Source organism: Bos taurus, chromosome 10 (genome assembly GCF_002263795.3).
Source record: "Bos taurus isolate L1 Dominette 01449 registration number 42190680 breed Hereford chromosome 10, ARS-UCD2.0, whole genome shotgun sequence".
NCBI classification, from domain to species: domain Eukaryota; kingdom Metazoa; phylum Chordata; class Mammalia; order Artiodactyla; family Bovidae; genus Bos; species Bos taurus.
This window is the reverse complement of record NC_037337.1, coordinates 56,301,084-56,321,457: the sequence shown is the minus strand read 5'-3', so window position 1 is coordinate 56,321,457 and position 20,374 is coordinate 56,301,084. Positions and strand designations below refer to the sequence as shown.

The following is a 20,374-nucleotide window of genomic DNA, read 5'->3' as shown; positions in this document are numbered from 1 at the left end:
CTCAGGGACATGTGTTCTTTAGTAAGAAAATGACAAGGAAAAATTTTTCAAAATAAAAGTGACAATGACAGTCTGTGGTAAAAAAAAAAAATAATAAAAAGTAAAGACTTTTTAAAAAGGTAAAAAAAATTAAATTCTACCCATTGGAAAGATTTTTCCCTCTCTGATGTCTTTCAGTGCTATATTGAGTGGGATGGTGTACCAACTGTCCATTTTCATGGAATACCCACATGTTGAGATACCCACACATTAGATAACCTGTCCATGCACTAAGGAAGGCTGGTTCAATAGCAATCCAGTCTTCCCTATCTAACTTTATATACATCCACATTGATCTAGTACTCACAGAATCCAGTTCATACGTACTCTGTCAGTTCCTATACGCTCCTATTGGTGCATGTATGTTGCTGAGGTTCTTCCGTTCCTTCAACACATAGTCTTTTTCCTCCCTTTACAGGCTCTTTTGTTTAGCTGGCTTATGTTGTTTCTTTTTCCTAGTTATTGGTCTGGGGGTCCATGGGAATGCTTTTGGTAGGTCTTGTCAGAGGGTGCACACATTTTCTTGCACGTTTTCAAGCAAGACTGCAGCACTAGCTTCTGACAGGGGAGAGCCACTTTTTGTCAGAGGATTCAGGGAAATCTGAGGATTAAAGAGTTTCCAGTGAATTAACCCAGATGTCCCCAGTCCCACTTTTTTTCACATGACTCACAGTCCCATTTTTTTTTCTCAATTAAGGCCCCAATCTTGGCACAGGCAACCTGTCTAAATTGAGAGTTAAACCTTCTCTGGAGCTCTGCCACACTTATGATCAATTCCTGGGTCTGATGCTCAACTTTTTCTGCATCTGCTGCAAGAGGTGAGAATTTCTTTATCTAATGACATAGATGTCTGCTGTTGTTACCTCTAGTTTTAAATTGGTAGCATCACTTTAAGCCTTTCAATGTCTTTTCTCCATTGTATTAAGAGGCTTCAGTAGCTATTCCATTCCATGGCTCTAATCACTTTCTCTCCCAACCTCTAATACCTCAATGTAGTACATGCAAGTTCTTTCCTTCCAGTGGTATTCACACATTGGTCCCCCACTAAAAGTGAATGTGTTAACAATTGTTCTGTTACAGTATACCACAGGCCATCAGTTTTTGACATGGCATCAGTGATTGGGTCCTCGTTGCCAGTCCAACAGAGAGGATTTAGATAAAAGATCTCATTTTAGAGTCACTTCTTCAGTGCTCCCTTGATAACAACTTTCTTAAGTCAGGTTTCCTGGGAAACACATTATGAAACAGAGATATATGTGCAGAGCTTCTTTTGGAAGAAGCTGAGCCATAATGTATTTGCAACAGAGACCTCAGCCAATCCTAGGCCTCTGATACTAGGATGGCCCCTGTGTTAAAGCAAGAGGGCTAGGCATTTGGGAACCCCCATCAATGAGTCATTGCATGTGGGCTGATCCAGAGAAGGGAGAATAACCCCTTGGCCTCCGCCATTCTCAGAGAGTGACTCAGCTATGTGCCTTTGTCAACTGCATGAATGAATGACTTTGTCTTGGAGCAGATGTTTGTGTGGCACACCACAGCTATGCCATACAGAATCTTTCCTTTAATGCTGAGAGAGGACTTGGATGGGAGGTTGGAATGCAAATGTTATGGTCTTAGTTACTTTGATTTTAATATCAAGGAACAGTAAGCACTCTGGGAAACCCCTTCTATGTCCTTCTTTTCTATGACACAGAAGTTTACTCAGAAGGCTTTCACACTACTAATTTTATTTAAATTATTTTAGATAATATTTTTAAATGTATTAAAAATTAGCAGATTGTGGTTCCTGAGTGTCAAAGATTGTCTCTCTAATTTTCTTTCTGGCTGTTATCAAGTCCTAAGTGAAGGGTCCAGACTGAGTTAGTGGGCCAGGTAAACACAGGATACAACCAGAGACTGAATCTTAGTGTAATTTTATGGGAGGCAGGAAAGCTTACCATCATTTGTGAGCAGGGGCTTTTGAAAACTTGAATTTGGAGAGGCATTGTATATTGTTATGTCTGTGGTTATTTGAGATACAAAAAAAAAAAATTTGTATTTCCTTTGTAATTTCTTCCTATTTTCTTATTTCAATTACACCAGCACCTAGGCTTGCCATAGTTCAAGTTACCAACTGCTTCTTGGGTGAGGATTTATTCCCAGATGCTCTTTGAGGTAAGAGCTGGCTGATGCTAAGCATGTTTTAAACTAAAGAGACTTTCCATGTATAATTTAGTATTCCATAATACAAAATATAAGAAACTTTTAAAGTACTGAACTTATGTTAAATCCTTTATTGGGACCATATATTGCCAATCATTATATGGAATGTGCTCTATTTTTGCCAAAAAAGTTGAAATATGTCTTGCTCTTAGGTAGTTTAAAATAATTTCTTTATAGATTTGCTTTAAAAGTACCCTGTGATATAGGAAAAGGATGAAATTTCAGCTGTATTTATGAGACACTAATTTTAACTTTACTTTTAAGTGCCACACCCATTTTGCTTCCATGCTCTAAAGCGTAAATAATTGACTTTCACCCAAGAGTTAAAATCAAATCAAGTTCCACTGAATGAGGAGAATTGCTTTGGACCTAACACTCTCAAAGGGGAAGGGAGGGAGGATATTAATTATGTAAGCATCGAAGTTTTGGTCTGTTGGCACATTGGACAGCATTCATTAAAATTTTAAATTCTGTTTTACTACAGAATAAGGACACATCTAGAGTTATGTATAATCAGCGAGGTGAGAAGAACAGCTGAGAAGTCTTATCAGTAGTTAAGTGCAAAAGTCTGTGGTGAGGATTATGCAAACATGTGTTTATATATGTCCTTTAATGTGTAGAGTACAGTGACGAGAAATTTTACTACCTCCATGGAAATATTTAATTTTTTGTGGATTTTTGTTTTCTAAAAAAGGTAATGACCTCAAGTGAACATGCATGAAGGCCTGAACCAAGGCAGTTAAGTCCTGGAATGAAAGGCGGCCTGGCAAATGAGAGAAATAGTCAAGTTTAGGACCATAAAATTTAGAACCAGGTAGAAGTTTGGAGCAAGTAAATAGAGGGATTAAAGCTGAACCTAGAGTTCTAGTCCGCATACCTAAGAGAATGCTGGTTTTGCTAATTAGTATTGTATGAGAAATTTAAAGAACTTTGTATTTCATGAATGAATACAAATTTGAATATATTGACTATTGAATTCAAATACTGAATGGGAGATGTTAATAGTTATTCAGACCAAACTGAATGGAATTAGCAAATAGGAATTAATGCAAAGATGAGAAGCTAGGTGCAGACATACTGATTTGGTTAGAGAAAGTTAGAGAAAAAAGAATAAAAGAAATCTGAAAAGAGGATGAGAGGCCAGCAAAGGACCTTGTTAGGGCCTCTTGGTAAGGAAGGACACTGACACTTACCTCTGCTGGTGTCTCATCATCCCTTAGACAAAATTCACTGGCCCTAGACCCAGGCCTAGAGAATAATCAGAAACAGGATCTGCTTCTTCTGTGGCCCTGTGGTCTCTTATTTCTGCTTTTGACACCCTGTGTTCATGCTTTTCTTTTTCTGAAAGTATGTTTTCACTGCTCAGTTTTCCCAAAGATCAAAAGTTGATTGCTCAGGTCACAACATTGTCACTTTCTTGTTGAAATGCCTGAAAGGATCTGACAAAATCTCCATGTTCCAACTCCCAGTTCCCAAGATATAAAAACTAATTGGCCCAGTTTCCATCATGTAACCACTCTGGCCAAAATACCACGTCCAGAGAGAGGCTGTGTTGTCATGGAGGTGTAGAGAATGACGAAAGAAAGGCTGAGTGGTTATTGGTTTCAGATGCAGCAGATAAGTTAGGGAATATTAACATTTGGTACAAATGTGCCCAATTAAAGAGAAATTTTAGTAGAGTTCTGAGGCTGAAATTCGGACAGCAGGAGGTTGAAGTAACTGACTTCAACTGAAGTGACTGAAGTGACTGACTCATGAGGAAGTAAAGATCAGAACTCCTGAGTTAGGTGAAAGGTGCAGTAGCCTGAGGGGGTAACAACACTGAAGGAAAGCTGAAGTCTCTTTTGTATGTTTTTTATTTACAATCGGGTAGGATATAAACATGCTTATTGCTTAGGTTGAATAAACCCAGTAGAGAGAAAGAGAATTAAGATAGAAGCCAGGGAAGAGATAATTGCTGGAGCATGATTCTAGAGGTGGTGAGAGATGATGCAATCAGGAGCACAGGAGGAGATATGACCTTTGGAAAGAAGACATTCTCATATCCACAAGATGTGCAGTGAACATACAATGCTGAAATTAATCTCTCTCTGAATACTTATTGTAGTTGTTCCAATTGGGTGACATTAAACCTGTGGATAACTTCAGTCTGCCTTCAGTCAAGGAGGCATCTGTGTCTGCTACATTTCCAAGCAGATACGAGAATCGAGGTCTGGCCTTTGTGATGAGACTGGATGTCAAAGAACCTTTTCTTCCCTAAACAGGATGTCTTTCTGTTTATACATTTACGTCTTTGAGTATACAACCCAACTGCCTTTTTCAGCATTGCACGCTCTAACTGGGGAAACTAAAAAAATGCTAATTTTCATACTGAAATCAATTAAACAGGTTTTCACCATTCCAGGAAATTGACTCTCAAGTGTAATTTCCATCATCAAAGTACCTGCTATATTTTTTCCTAGAATGAGATTTGTAAGCAGTAAAATACACAGATTTCAGGTTTATAATTTGGACTTCCCAGGTGGCGCTAGTAGTACAGTGGTATAGAATCTGCCTGCGATGCAGGAGATGCAGGAGACACATGTTCAATCCTTGAGTGGGAAGATCCCCTGGAATAGGAAATGGCAACCTGCTCCAGTATTCTTGCCCGGAAAATTCCATGGGCAGAGGAGCCTGGCAGGCTACAGTCTATGGGGCTGCAAAGAGTCAGACATGAATGAGCAACAAAACACACACACACATACAAAAAAATGAACATACGTACTATCCCAAGTAAGATACAGAACATTTCCATCACCCCAAAGGTTTTATTATGTCACTTTCAAGTCAATTCCCATGCTTCACAGGCAACAACTTTTCAGATTTATGTTATCATAGATTAGTCTTGCTTTGAACTTTATATGAATGGAATCAGAAAGCATTTACTGTTTTGTGTCTGCCTTCCTTGCCCATCATGTTTTAAGATTTGTATGTAATAGTGGTTCATTTTTTATTGTTGTTTAGTGCTCCATTGTTTCAATATACTATAATTTGTATATACTTTCTCCTCCTGATGGACATTTTCCCACCTTTTTGCCATTATTAATAAGGCTGCACAGAAATTCTTATACAAGTTAGTTTGAAAAAATATGTCTTAATTTCTCCTGCATAAATACTTAGGAATGTAATTGCTAGACCTTAGTATAAGTGTCGGTTTAAGTCTACCAGAAACTACCAGATAGTTCTTAAAGTGATTATATTCTTTAACATTATCTTCTTTAATGCATACAAATTCTAGTTACTTTTCATCTTCTCTTGAATTTGGTATGTAACCAGTCTTTTAAAATTTTATCCATTCTCATCTGCATGAAATGAAATGGTATCTCATTTTTGGTTTTTAATTTGCATTTCCTGATATTTAATGTTATAGAACACATTCCCTTACCCCTATTGGCCAGCTTTCTTGCCTGGAAAATCCCATGGACAGAAGAACCTAGTGGGCTACAGTCCATAGGGTCGCAAAGAGTCGGACACACAGCAACTTAGCATGCGTGCATACATTGACCAGTTAGAAATCAGTATGAAATCATCACTGATTACTAACCCTTTGTGTTGCTTTGAAGGATATGCTCTTGCCATTATAGATCAAAAGCAATAAAATGAGCAAAATAAGCTAGCAAGTGTGTAATCATCTATAAAGAATACTTTGTGAACAGATATTTAATTGAGACACTCAAGGTTCAGAGCTCTTTAGATTTCATTAATTAGACATGTGGACATCTAATCAATGTACCAATTTGCCAGCAATACTCATAATTTCTTGTTATAGATATATTCAATGTAATTTTAGCATGAGGCATATTTGTGGTTGAAATATTAAAGCAACTCTTGGAGAAATACAATAATATATAATAAATTTGAACCTTGCTTTTATAGAATGTGTAATAATTACTTCAGCCAGGAGGGTATTAAATTTGTATTAAGAACAGGATAAATCCATTTCCCTGCCACCGTACTAACATTTAGGTCAAATTCTGTTTATGGTTGAACAGATTAGTAATAGTTCATCAAATATTGGTACATTTTTTATTGCTTTTTTCCCAATAAAAATTAAACAACTATTAAATGTTGGGTACCCTTATACATTCCATTAGGGAAGATAGATGCAAAAATGAGAGGTTATATTACCTCATGCTATTGCAATAAGACATGTAACACAGTGTAGTGTAGTGTATCAGTGGTGTTCATGTGAGCCCATGACACAGATGAAGGGGCACATTAATTCCTACCTGGGTCATCAGAGAGACTTCTGCAGAGTGGTACTGCTTGACCTGGATCTAGAATCCAACTTGCCAAGTAGGGAATTTAAGTTACTCTGGCTGGCTTCATGAGTTTTGGCTTAAAGAACATTTTGTTGGAGTAAGGGAGGGAATGATAAGGAAGAAAGTGGATATTAATGAAACCAGACACTATGCCCCACCAAGAAATGTGACAGATGTGTTCACTCTCATTATCACATCATCGCACATATCTTGCAAACACCCCTAGGACATAGATAGTATAATTCCTGGTTTATATGCAAGGAATGTGAAATCTCTGTGGTCCCAATCCCAGTTTCAGAAATGTTAAAATATGTTTGTCTTAAAATCAATAAAATACTATAAAATCATTATTATGAGTTTTTATCCACTCCTTTAGAGTATGTAACATTTTAAAAGAAATGATTTTAAACTATATATAACACAACACATTTTTATCTTCCTCACAAGGCCTCAGAGTTGGTATGATTCTTACCCTCTCCTGAAAAACATTGGGCAGTTTGCTCTAGTCTGCTGCTGCTGCTGCTAAGTCGCTTCAGTCGTGTCCAACTCTATGCGACCCCATAGACGGCAGCCCACCAGGCTTCCCCGCCCCTCGGATTCTCCAGGCAAGAACACTGGAGTGGATTGCCATTTCCTTCTCCAATGCATGAAAGTGAAAAGTGAAAGTGAAGTCACTCAGTCATGTCTGACTCTTAGTGACTCCATGGACTGCAGCCTACCAGGCTCCTCTGTCCATGGATTCTCTAGGCAAGAGTACTGGAGTGGGGTGCCATTGCCTTCTCCATTGCTCTAGTCTAAATGGGTGCAAAAGAGGAGCCGTGTTACATTAGGACTCTCTTTTCTGTCTTATAGTCAGGAAGGGCATGGGGATAGAAGAAAGATCTGATCAGATCACAAGCTTATTGTTATGTATTAAAAACATAAATAATATCTAACATTTTTGAGTACTTCTGTGGTTCCAGGCACTCCTCTCATGATCTCTCATTTAATCCTTACAGCAATATGAAGGAGTTGGTACTGTTATTATCTCATTTGTCAGACGAGGAAACTTAGGAACAGAGAAGTTAAGCAGTTTGCTCACTGTATACAGAGAGCCAGGATTCACAGTAGACCACTTGGTCTGGCTTAAGCCTCCAACCCATGCCCCTCCCCTAATGTAACAAATAGTATATGTTGGAGCTCACCTGGGCACCAAATGGAATATGCCTTGTATTCACCAAAGATGGAAGTGCTCCCTGATAGAACCGTGGTCATCTTATTTGAACTGTGTGCTGTGTATGGTTTGGGAGCCACACTTATATTTAAATTCTACTCCCATCACTTGAGTAAGTCATAAGTTACTTACTTAGGGTCTCTGAGTCTCAGTTTTCTTGCTTTTAGAATGTGTGTGCTTAGTTGCTCAGTTGTGTCCGACTCTTTGCTACCCCATGGACTGCAGCCCGCCAGGCTCCTCTGTCCATGGGAATTCTCTAGGCAAGAACACTGGAGTGGGTTGCCATGTCCTCCTCCAGGGGGATCTTCCTAACCTAGGGATTAAACCCAGGTCTTCTGCAATGCAGGCAGATTCTTTACTGACCGAACCACCAGGGAAGCCCATTTTTAGAATAAGAATAATATTTTACCTTATGAGGATTTAAGGATTAATCATTTTAAAATATTGAAGACAGAGTAATCATTTTCTATTAGGATGAAAACAGCAAAAAAGTGCTTGGGAAGCTCAGGCAGGGGCACGTAATTTGCTCTTACAGGGACTTGGGCCCCTGCCTTATCACAGGTCACTAGGCTGGTAGTGTGTCTCCAAGCAACCTAGTAGGACAGAGACATGGGAAACATTAGAATTAGTGGAAACTTTTGCTCCAGGATGCTGTTTTTCCTCAGTCACCTTCCTTTATACAGCTTATGTGATAGTAAGAATTCCAATACATGATGAAAGTGCTCATGATATTTTCTTACAGAAAGCTCTCTTAATATCAAAAGACTTTCTAGCTCCAGAAAATTACTGATGTTGACCATAGAGAATCAAGGTCAAAGTCAAATCACTTAAAGATGGATTTATTATTATTATTTTTTTTAATTTTATTTTATTTTTAAACTTTACATAATTGTATTAGTTTTGCTAAATATCAAAATGAATCCGCCACAGGCATACATGTGATTGCTGCTTCTGAGAATGTTGCCATGGTAGGAAGATGCCAAATCCTTGGATGGATTGCCTTAGAAGAAGGCAGTGCAGCACAGGCAGGCAAAGCAGTGAAGCTGGGGCAGGAGACCTGTATTTTTGCTCCAGCTCTGCTGTTTGAACTCAGGCAAGGGTTTTGACCCTTTTAGGTTTTCATTTCATGTTGTGCACAATTTGAGGATGAGTGCGGTTTGAACTGTACTCTCCAAGCCCCGGTACCTGTAGAGGGTCTGTATGGGCAGTAGCTAGTGTGGAAGCAGCAGGTAAAGTGAGCCTCCAGCACCGCTTCTTTAATTCAACCAAAGAGGCTCGGCTTTGATCAGTTATATTCATTGAATTTCTATGTCTGCTTTAGTTGGGGAAAATAGAGGTGGTGGTGGAATCTGAGGATAAAATCCAGGTAAACTAAAGCAATATGTCTCTGAAATGACATCATTCTAAGTTGCTCATTGGTAGCCAGTGTACCTGTGCTCTGCCTACTGTCCACATCAGTGGGCAGAAGTTACGAAGACTGGGGGAAAAAAAAAGTTGCAAAGACTTACTCTCCAGAGGAGTGTCTGTCATTCTAAGTTGCTCATCTGTAGCCAGTGTACCTGAGCTCTGCCTACTGTCCACATCAGTGGGCAGAAGTTACGAAGACTGGGGAAAAAAAAAAGTTGCAAAGACTTACTCTCCAGAGGAGTGTCTGTAGCTGGGAACAGGGCCAGGCCATGGCCAAGACAGTCAGTGGGCCAGGCTTATTCAAGGCTGCCTAGTGGCTCATATCTGCCCTTTTCTACCTCTTATCTCCTTTTGATGGGAAATTCTCCCCAATCTCATGCTTTTCTGTGTTCTCTCTGTTTTTCCCTCCTGCTCTTGAGGAATGTATTCATAAATCTTTTATACCAAGACACAAAGTGACTTACATGCCTTAAAACGTAAGAGCCCCTTGGTGAGATTTGCATTTCAACAAAGACCAAATCTAAAATAAAAGTGACATAGCTTCTTGAGGCAGGAATTCTTCAAATGTATTACATAGGTGACCACTTTTTTCCTTAGGGTTGGTTCTCACGGGAAGTAGATCTTAGTATTTATGAGAAAGGACTCTGAAGCCAGTCAGTGTGGGTTGCATTTCTACCTGTGTCACTTCCCAGCTGTGTGTCCTTGGGTCAGTTACTTGGGTTCTCAGTTTCTTCATCTGTAAAATGGGGATCAATAACATTACCCACTGCAGATATTATAAACAAACTTTAATGTAGTAATCTCTACAAAGGAGTCGACAGAATATGGCATTTAATAAGCATTTTGAAAATGGAAAAAACATGTACAAGAGTATTTGATAAATAGTTTAGAAGAATAATGAAAGACTAAAGATCATGATTCAGAATATATGAAAAAGAGAAGATAAAGAAACTATTATGAAAACAATTAGTTCTTGATGTCTTTCTGAAGCCAGATTAGCTAGAGGACCAGAATAATACAGATGGTCTGCTGCTGCTGCTGCTTCTGCTGCTGTGTTGCTTCAGTCGTGTCTGACTCTGTGTGACCCCATAGACGGCAGCCCACCAGGCTCCCCCGTCCCTGGGATTCTCCAGGCAAGAACACTGGAGTGGGTTGCCATTTCCTTCTCCAATGCATGAAAGTGAAAGTGAAAGTAGGAAGTCACTCAGTCATGTCCGACTTTCAGCGACCCCTTAGACTGCAGCCTACCAGGCTTCTCTGTCCATGGGATTTTCCAGGCAAGAGTACTGGAGTGGGGTGCCATTGCCTTCTCTGACAGATGATCTTACTTACAAAGCAAAATTAGAGACACAGATGTAGAGAACAAACATATGGATACTAAAGGGGAAAGGGGGAAGGTGGGATGAATTGAGAGACTGAGATTGAGAAACATACACTATTGTTACTATGTATAAAATAGATCGGAGAAGGCAATGGCAACCCACTGCAGTACTCTTGCCTGGAAAATCCCATGGACGGAGGAGCCTGGTAGATTGCAGTCCATGGGGTCGCTAGGAGTTGGACATGACTGTATAACTTTCAAGTAGACAACCTGAGTGACTTCACTTTCACTTTTCACTTTCATGCATTGGAGAAGGAAATGGCAACCCACTCCAGTGTTCTTGCCTGGAGAATCCCAGGGACACAGGAGCCTGGTGGGCTGCCGTCTCTGGGGTCGCACAGAGTCGGACACGACTGAAGTGACTTAGCAGCATAAAATAGATAGCTGAGAACCAAGTATATAGCACAGGGAACTCTTCTCAATTCTCTGTGGTCACCTAAAGGGGAAGGAAATCCAAAAACAGGGATACATGTATACATAAAGCTGATTTCACTTTCCTGTATTGCAGAAACTAACACAACATTACACAGCAACTGTACTCCAATAAAAAGAGAGAGACAATGGAGGAATAAACTAGTGCATCTATGGCACCATGAAGAAGCCTGGAGTAGAGGGTATGAAATTATCTGTATCCAGAGAATAAGAGGGAAAGCTATATTTAAGGAAAATAAGATGGAAATTAGTTCAAGGGATGGTTTGGAGTATTAGATATTACTTTAGGAGGCCAGTAAGCTATCATAATATTAAATGTCTGGAGTAAGGAGAATGTACATTATAGTGAAGGGAACAAGTTTGGAGTCTTGAGACCCAGGCAATACTTTGGCATCTATGAGACTCACCATCCATACCCATACACTGTGGATAATATCCTTATATGGTCATCAAGAAGATTATGAGTTGATACACACAAAAGTATTTTGTAGATTCCAAAGTGCTTATAGAATGATTGGTACTAGATGTCATTGTGGACTTCTAACCCAAAGTAGCAGCAATGGAGGTGAGTAAAAAATTGTAGATGGGCTATTGTTTGATTAAAAAAAACTCATAAAATACCTTATTAGCTAGAATAAAGAGGATATGAATCATTTGGCATTCATTCTTGGAGAAATGGGTTTTTCTGTTTATTAAAAATGATTTATTAGCTTCAGATAAACCTCTTGATCACTTTCTAGTTTGCTCATTTTTGTTGAAAACATTTTCTATGTATTGGTTTCTTGTTTGTATCTTAACTGGAGAAGGAAATGGCGATCCACTCCAGTACTCTTTCCTGGAGAATCCCATGGATGGAGGAGCCTGGTGGTCTACAGTCCATGGGGTCGCAAAGAGTCAGACACGACTGAGTGACTTCCCTTCCCTTTGTATCTTAACATAAGACACAAAAATAAATAGTTCTCAGGGACATCATTTCACACGCATTATTGTGTTTCAGCAATTTTCATTGTCATAGTCAGTCATGTGACCATAAATTACATATACATATATATATACACAAAATTATTTTACTCCCTCATATAAAAAAGATACATATGATGGTTCTGTTTTTAGCTTAAGGCATCTCCATATTGTTCTCCATAGTGGCTATATCAATTTATTAATCCATTACTACCAACAGTGCAAAAAGTTTCCCTTTTTCCCACACCCGCTCCAGCATTTATTGTTTGTAGATTTTTTGATGGCCATTCTGACGGTGTGAAGTGTTACTTCTTTATCGTTTTGATCTGCATTTCTCTAAGGAACAGTTAGAACTGGACATGGGACAACAGACTGGTTCCAAATAGGAAAAGGAGTACGTCAAGGCTGTATGTTGTCACCCTGCTTATTTAACTTACATGCAGAGTACATCATGAGAAATGCTGGGCTGGAAGAAGCACAAGCTGGAATCAAGATTGCTGGGAGAAATATCAGATATGCAGATGACACCACCATTATGGCATAAAGTGAAGAGGAACTAAAAAGCATCTTGATGAAAGTGAAAGAGGAGAGTGAAAAAGTTGGCTTAAAGTTCAACATTCAGAAAATGAAGATCATGGCATCTGGTCCCATCACTTCATGGGAAATAGATGGGGAAACAGTGGAAACAGTGTCAGACTTTATTTTGGGGGGCTCCAAAATCACTGCAGATGGTGATTGCAGCCATGAAATTAAAAGACGCTTACTCCTTGGAAGGAAAGTTAGGACCAACCTAGATAGCATCTTAAAAAGCAGAGACCTTACTTTGCCAACAAAGGTCTGTATAGTCAAGGCAATGGTTTTTCCAGTGTTCATGTATGGATGTGAGAGTTGGACTGTGAAGAGAGCTGAGGGCCGAAGAATTGATGCTTTTGAACTGTGGTGTTGGAGAAGACTCTTGAGAGTCCCTTGGACTGCAAAGAGATCTAACCAGTCCATTCTAAAGGAGATCAATCCTGGGTGTTCATTGGAAGGAATGATGCTAAAGCTGAAACTCCAATACTTTGGCTACCTCATGCAAAGAGTTGACTCATTGGAAAAGACTCTGATGCTGGGAGGGATTGGGGGCAGGAGGAGAAGGGGACGACAGAGGATGAGATGGCTGGATGGCATCACCGACTCAAAGGACATGAGTTTGAGTGAACTCCGGGAGTTGGTGATGGACAGGGAGGCCTGGCGTGCTGCTATTCATGGGGTCGCAAAGAGTTGGACATGACTGAGCGACTGAACTGAACTGCACTGAATGATTAGTGATGTTGAGCATCTTTTCATGTGCCTCCTGGTCATCTGTATCCCTTCTTTGGCACAGGAAGCTCAGCTCAGTGCTCTGTGGTGACCTAGATGGGTGAGATGGGGAGCAGGGAAGTCCAGGAGGGAGGGGATATATGTGTATGTGCAGCTGATTCACTTCATTGTGCAGCAGAAACTAACACAACATTGTAAAGCAACTATACGCCAATCTAAAAAATAAAAACAACAAAAATGAAAGATATATAAGACAGGTATAAAATCCAATAAAGACTTTCTAAGGGAGGTTTTTTAAAACCTGATCTTTTTATTTTCTCATCACCTGCCTTGTCCCAGCTACATGCTGTTCCCTCCCATCAGCTCCCTGTGGCTAATGGTGTGACTAGCTTTCCCTTCCACCTCCAGCTACCCTGGCTTGTTACTTTGCCGTGCTTTAAGGGTCCTGCTCATTGAGTTGTGTGGTCAGCACACAGGTCAGAGCTACTTTCCACTGGGCCTTCTGGCTCAGATGACCTGCCCCTGCACGTGGTTAGGTTTTGCTCTGTCTCTGCAACAGCCCTTCTTCCTTCCCACCTCATAGGAAGTATCTTCCAGCCAGCTGTTTTTCAAATCACCAAGAATTTACTGTTGAACAGATATTTGGTGACCTGTGTTCATATATTTCTCTTTGACTTATTCTTGGAAAATGTCTTTTAAACCAGCAGTCAGATAGTACAGGAAATTTACAGTTGAGGTGCTGTAATGAGAAACAGAGGTTTTCTTGCTCTCTTCTGGTGGGGGATTAATGATCATCCTAACAGGGTCCTGCGTGCTTAACACAAAATCAATGCCAACAAAGGAGCAGTGAAGAGATTTCCCTATTGGGCTGGTAGCAGGGATTAAGCAGGTAGTAATAAACACAAGGTCAGAAACTCAAGTGGCAAGCCATGAGGTTCCTAGGCCAAAGGTGGGGATTCAGTTCAGAGTCAGGGACTGAGAGAGAAGAGTCATGCTGAAATAGAGGGCAGAACTTGGGGAGGCAACCTGGTAGGGCCTCTTTCTCAGATCATCCTCTTTCTCTTCTCTCCCTTGCAAGTTAGCATTCAGATACCCAGGTCATGTATTTTATTGCATTTGATAAGGAACTTAGAATTGTTTATTGATCTGAAAAGACTTTAACTTAATTTTGGTAATGATTTAGTAATAAATTGCTGACTGTTCAAAGGTTCACTAGCTCTTTTAGCCCACAAGGACACCTACTGTTGAGGTCATACTAAATAGCTTTTTTACAAAATGGACTTGTTAACACACTGGCAACAAATATTTTAATCCCCATCAGACCATAATATTCAATTTGGAGTTGATACATTCTCAGTCCAAATCTGGGGCCTGGAGTCAAGACTGTGTTGCTTATTAATTGCATGTACTAAGTCAAGTTTCCTTGAAAACTCTAAACCTCAGCTTCCTTTTCTGGAAAATAATAATACTAATTTCACCCAATTATTATGGGATTAAAATGAAGTGAGGCAAATTTTAAAAAATTATATACACAGTGCTTGGAACATAATAAGTAATAATTAAATATTACTACTAAGTGTCTCATAACATGTCTCATAACATAGTCTAGCATTTTAATCTCTCTCAAAGATTTCCTGCCAAAAACTTTACATCGTACCCCCAAACATCATTACTGAAAATAATGTGCATGCATACTAAGCCTCTTCAGTCATGACTGACTCTGTGCAACTCTATGGACTGTAGCCCACCAGGATCCTCTGTCCATGGGATTCTCCAGGCAAGAATACTTGAGTGAGCTGCCTTTTTCTCTTCCAGGGTATCTTCCCAACAGAGGGGTCAAACCTGCATCTCTTATCTCTCCTGCACTGGCAGGCAGGTTCTTTACCAGTAGCACCACCTGTAAGATTAATTAATTAAAGGGCTTCCCAGGTGGTGATAGTGGTAAGAAACCTGCCTGCCAATACAGGAGCCTCAGGAGACAGTTCAATCACTGGGTCAGAAAGATTCCCTGCAGGAGGGTTGCATGGCAACCCACTCTAATATTCTTGCCTGGAGAATGCCTTGGACAGAGGAATCTGGCAGGCTACAGTGTATAGGGTTGCACAGAGTCAGACATGACCGAAGTGACTTAGCATGCACACATGTATGTAATTAAAGTAATACAATTGGAAGGTAAATATGAGATTCTGAATTCAAGTAGTTAAGCATCATATGATGCATATGATGATAGACTGGTCTCCCCACCCCTCCTCAACCCCTTCTCCTCCCACATATCTTTTACTGATATTGATTTTGTCCTGATCTGGGCTACTAACAATTTTTTTTAAATAGAACTTTAGAGAAGAGAGTAGATCTGTGGGTTTGTATATGGTGCATTTTAGGACTTGTGTCCATTACCACTGGTAACATTCACTTTGTATGCAGCTGATAGCTTCATTGATCCCAGGTCTAAGGACCAAGATATCTTTTTGCTTCAGTTGTTTTTCATAAAGCTCTGGTGGAAGGTATTGAGAGAGAGGATAACATGGTGCTGCTCACTAGCTGTGTAATTTTGGTTGTCTCTTAATCTCTTTGAACCTCTTGTTTCCTCATCTATAAAATGGACATAATAATGTCTTCTTCAGAGAGTTTCTGTGAGGATTATTTGGGATTGTTTAAGTATCTTGAGGGCTTCCCTGGAAGCTCAGATGGCAAAGAATCTGCTTGCAATGCAGGAGACCCAGGTTTGATCCCTGGGTTGGGAAGATCCCCTGGAGAAAAGAATAGCAACCCACTGCCAGTATTCTTACCTGGAGAATTCCATAGACAGACTATAGCCTGGTGAACTACAGTCCATGTGGTCTCAAAGAGTTGGACATGAATGAGCAACTAATACACACACAAGTTTCTAAAACACAAAGGTGCTCATTAATGTTAGCTTCCTGCTGTATCCTGCCCACTTGCTTGAAGGAAGTTCTGCAGGTGATATTTGAGACTCACCAGCCTCGTTAGTGGCTTCCCAGGTGGCTCAGTGATAAAGAATCTGTCTGCAATACAGGAGATGTGAGATGGATTTCTGGGTCAAGAAGATCCCCTGGAGAAGGAAATGGCAACCCACTCCAGTGTTCTTGCCTGGGAAATCTCATGGACAGAGGAGCCTAGCGGGTTACAGTTCATGGGGTTGCACAAAGCATTAAATGTGACTTAGCAACAAAACAACAACCACAAACCTTGGTAAGGTAGCTATGGCTTTGTAATGAAATTGTAACAGAGGTTGAGAAAGAGAACCCAGTAACTGGGAAGGTGAGATTTCTATATTGGATATTTGCCTCTGGACCATGTAGGTATAAAGCATTCTCTATTTCCCCTCCAATTGCTTCTTTTTAGTATTTTTTTCTTTGTTTGTTTTTCATGTCATCCTCCAACTGAGTAGGGTTCCTAGGTTGCCTCCCATTTCTATCTACCTTAATGTTCACAACAGATACCACATGATGAATCTTCTGTGAATACTTCTTTCATCTTTTCAACAGACTTCTTAGTTCTAATGGTAACTAATAGGTACTGGGCTCTGCACTGTTTTAGATACTCTTCTAAGAACTTTACATGTGTTAACTCATTACAATTATCCCATGAGGAGATACTATTTTTGTTCCAATTTAATCAGTGTACAAGTGGTTCCCTTTTCTCCACATCCCCTCCAGCAATTATTTTTTTGTAGACTTTTTGATGATGGCTACTCTAACTGATGTGAGGATAACCTCAGTGTAGTGTTGATCTGTGTTTTTCTTAAAATCAGTGATGTTGAGCATCTTTTCATGTGCCTCTTGGCCATCTGTATGTCTTCCTTTGACAAATGTCTGTTTAGGTTTTCCATCCATTTTTTGGTTGGGTTATTTGTTGTTTTTTTGTTGTTGTTGTTATTGCGCTGCATGAACTGCGTATATTTTGGAGAAACAAACAATATTGTAAAACAACTATACTCCAATAGAAAATAAAAATATGGAATAAAAAAAGGAAAAAAATGTACAAGTGAAGGCAGTATAGAAGTGACTTTCTCATGCTTATATGGCTAATATGCCTCATCCAGAAGCTGTGCTGAAAACCAAAAACCATTAGTGCCCCCTCATCAAATGGAGCTTCTGAACCTAAGTTTCAGAGATTTCCACATTCTATTTACATTTTGTCCATGCAGATCCATCCTCCTTTAGTTCCCATCTCTCTCCGAGGTGGGTGCTTCTTCATTTTTAACATGATGTGAATGTTTGTGATGCCTACCTTCTGCGTATACTGATTTTCTTTATCTGGATCATTTAAGGCCAAGTTCAGCTAGTTCGGGCTTCTTGGAATCTTTATAACCCATCTTCGAGTTTATGGGCTTGTTACTTGTTCATTCATTCATTTGTGCTTGTATTTATTTATTTGCCCAACAAATATTGTAAGTCTAATATATACCAAGCAATTTGAATATTTAAAGTTAAATAGATCATAGCCCCTGCCCCCTCAAATCACATTTGAGATATAGACACATAACTATTTCACACACATAACTGTTATATTCTAAGAATTACCATAACAAATGTGCATTCAAGGCATTGGGGGAGCACAGAGGAGGAGTGCTGGAGTCTAAAGGAGGTCAAACAAGGTGATGCTAATCCCTGCTGGATTTAAGATGTTTAGTTGCCTTAGAGACGTTCATGAGTAAGATGTGGAGATAGAGGGGACAGGAAAGAAATGAAGCCAGAAGGAACAGCATGGGCAAAAGCACGTTGGTGAGGCAACAATACAATGATCACAGAACTGTTACTATTTCAGTGTGTCTTAGGCAGACATGCTTCTGGAAGTGACAGGGCATGAAACTACTGAGATAGTGATTTAAGTGGAAGGATTTACATCTTTTAAATGTATTAATTTTAAGAAAGGTTGATTTGAGAGAAGAGCCAACTTAGAGTTAGGAAGACCATATAGGATACAATTGTAGTAGTCCAGATGAGAAATTGTGGAGTTCAGCACTGAGGCATCACTAGTGGGATGAGTGAACATATATAGGGTATGGAAATATGATGGATCATATTGAATCTAGAATGATTCCTGGCTATATGTCTTGGGGAAGTCAATAATTAGGATATGATATTAAATTGAGATTAATCATTCAAGAAAATGACTAGGTGTTTGATGGAGTTTATATTTGGACAACCAGCTGATGATATTTAATAAGTGACTGAAATGTGGGTTAATTTCTAACTTTCTGTGAGTTTGGAGGTAAGTATGCCTCTGTGAAACCATCACCAAGATTGTGTTATGAACACAAGATCTACCTTCTTAGCAAAATTTTGGGTATGCAGTATTATTAACTGGGAGAAGGCAATGGCACCCCACTCCAGTGCTGTTGCCTGGAAAATCCCATGGATGGAGGAGCCTTGTAGGCTGCAGTCCATGGGGTCGATAAGAGTCGGACACAACTGAGTGACTTCACTTTCACTTTCCACTTTCATGCATTGGAGAAGGAAATGGCAACCCACTCCAGTGTTTTGGCCTGGAGAATCCCAGGGATGGAGAAGCCTGGTAGGCTGCAGTCCATGGGGTCGCACAGAGTCGGACACGACTGAAGCGACTTAGCAGCAGCAGCAGTATTATTAACTAAAGGCACTGTGATGTACAGTAGGTCTTCAGGGCTTCTTCAACTTGCACAACTGAAACATTGTACCTTTTGGACCAATTCTTCAATAACTATTTATCAAATGTTTTTATGTATGCTGGGTTCAGGATGTTTAAAACTGGACAAGTCATATTCTTCCCATTAAATAGGACATAGTCCAGGGGATGGAAACAGGAATGAGAGTACAGTAGGGAATAATATGTATTGCTTATGCACTGGCTTGCAGGAGAGTGTGGCAAAGAGAGAGAAAAGCTCAGTGTAGGTGGTCAGTGAAGTCTTCACTGAACAAATGATTCTGAAGCTGAAACACAATTTTTATAGACAAGGAGGGCTAGACATGAATGATATTCTAGGTGGAGAGAACAGAAAAGTTATTGAGGTGTGAAAGAGAGTAGAGCTTGTAGTGAATAACAAGTTGTTCCATGTGGTTAGAATACAGAACAAGTGAGTTCATCTGTGCAACTGTGTCCACATACCCTCAGGTTTGCATTTTGAAGCAGGGCATCACTGCAGGTTAAATTTTCCTGTTCAAAATTGTTCCAACCATTATTGTCTAGATCATTGGCTCTGAATTAGTAACACAGGTCAGGAAGCCTGAACACAATTTCATGAAAATATTAGAGGCATTGACAAAATTCCTGCTTTCATCTAAACAAAAATCAGGTATTTGTTTCAAGGTTTGGGAAACCCAGGATCTTCGACAGAGTGATTAGTAGAACAATTTATTTTACTGAAGTTGGCTTTTAAATAATTTATCTACTCTACTGCTACTTAACTTTCCAATATGTCTTTTTTGTCCCCATAGGAGAAGTTGCATAGGGGTACAATAAATGTTTTTTGAATTTAATTCAGAAATTAATTTCTTGACATTTTTATTATTAGAAAACAGGTCCTGGCATGTAATTCTGAATGACTGACAAATTGTTTCAGACAAGCAAAATTTGACTCTGACTGTTTATGAAATCCAGAAGACATGGATTTAGAGTCTGTCTCTCTCCATCTTTTTGCTTCCTTCTTGCATTGCAGTGCCCTGTCTCCTATGAAACTTGGCTCCTGGCCAGAGAATGTATTCCCCAAGTCCCTGCAGAATCCTAGTGAAGTGAAATTGGCAGATTTCCAAATGGAGGGAGCTGATAAAGAGCCATCAGGCTCCTAAAACAATGTGCAGTTTATGATGTATTCTTTAAAGAATTAGAACATTTATCTACTCAAATCCATAGCTTGATATCAACAAAGATTTTTGGTCATTACTATTACTCTGTGATATATTTCAGTGATGAAATAGTTCAAGTCAACAAAATTATATGTGAATACCTATTACATACAAGGCACAGTGCTGGTAAACCAGAAAAATTAATGTAAACTGTCATTGTTGTCCAGATAATTCAAGAAGCTAACTATCACAAATATGACTTAGTTATGTGGTCATTTACATTATAAAACACCAAATCATAGGATGAATTATATATCCAACCAGTTTTTTAGTATCTTTAGACATGTTT

At 39.5% G+C, this 20,374-nt stretch overlaps 1 protein-coding gene across 1 annotated transcript in view; it reads left to right on the top strand.

The window, feature by feature from the left end:
* Nucleotides 1-762: 762 nt before the first annotated feature.
* Nucleotides 763-20,374, top strand: part of UNC13C (unc-13 homolog C) — a 685,158-nt gene continuing 665,546 nt past the window's right edge. The window contains 2 exon segments of the mRNA NM_001206460.1: nucleotides 763-857; nucleotides 2,122-2,193. The gene's annotated coding sequence lies outside the window, so the exon portion shown is untranslated.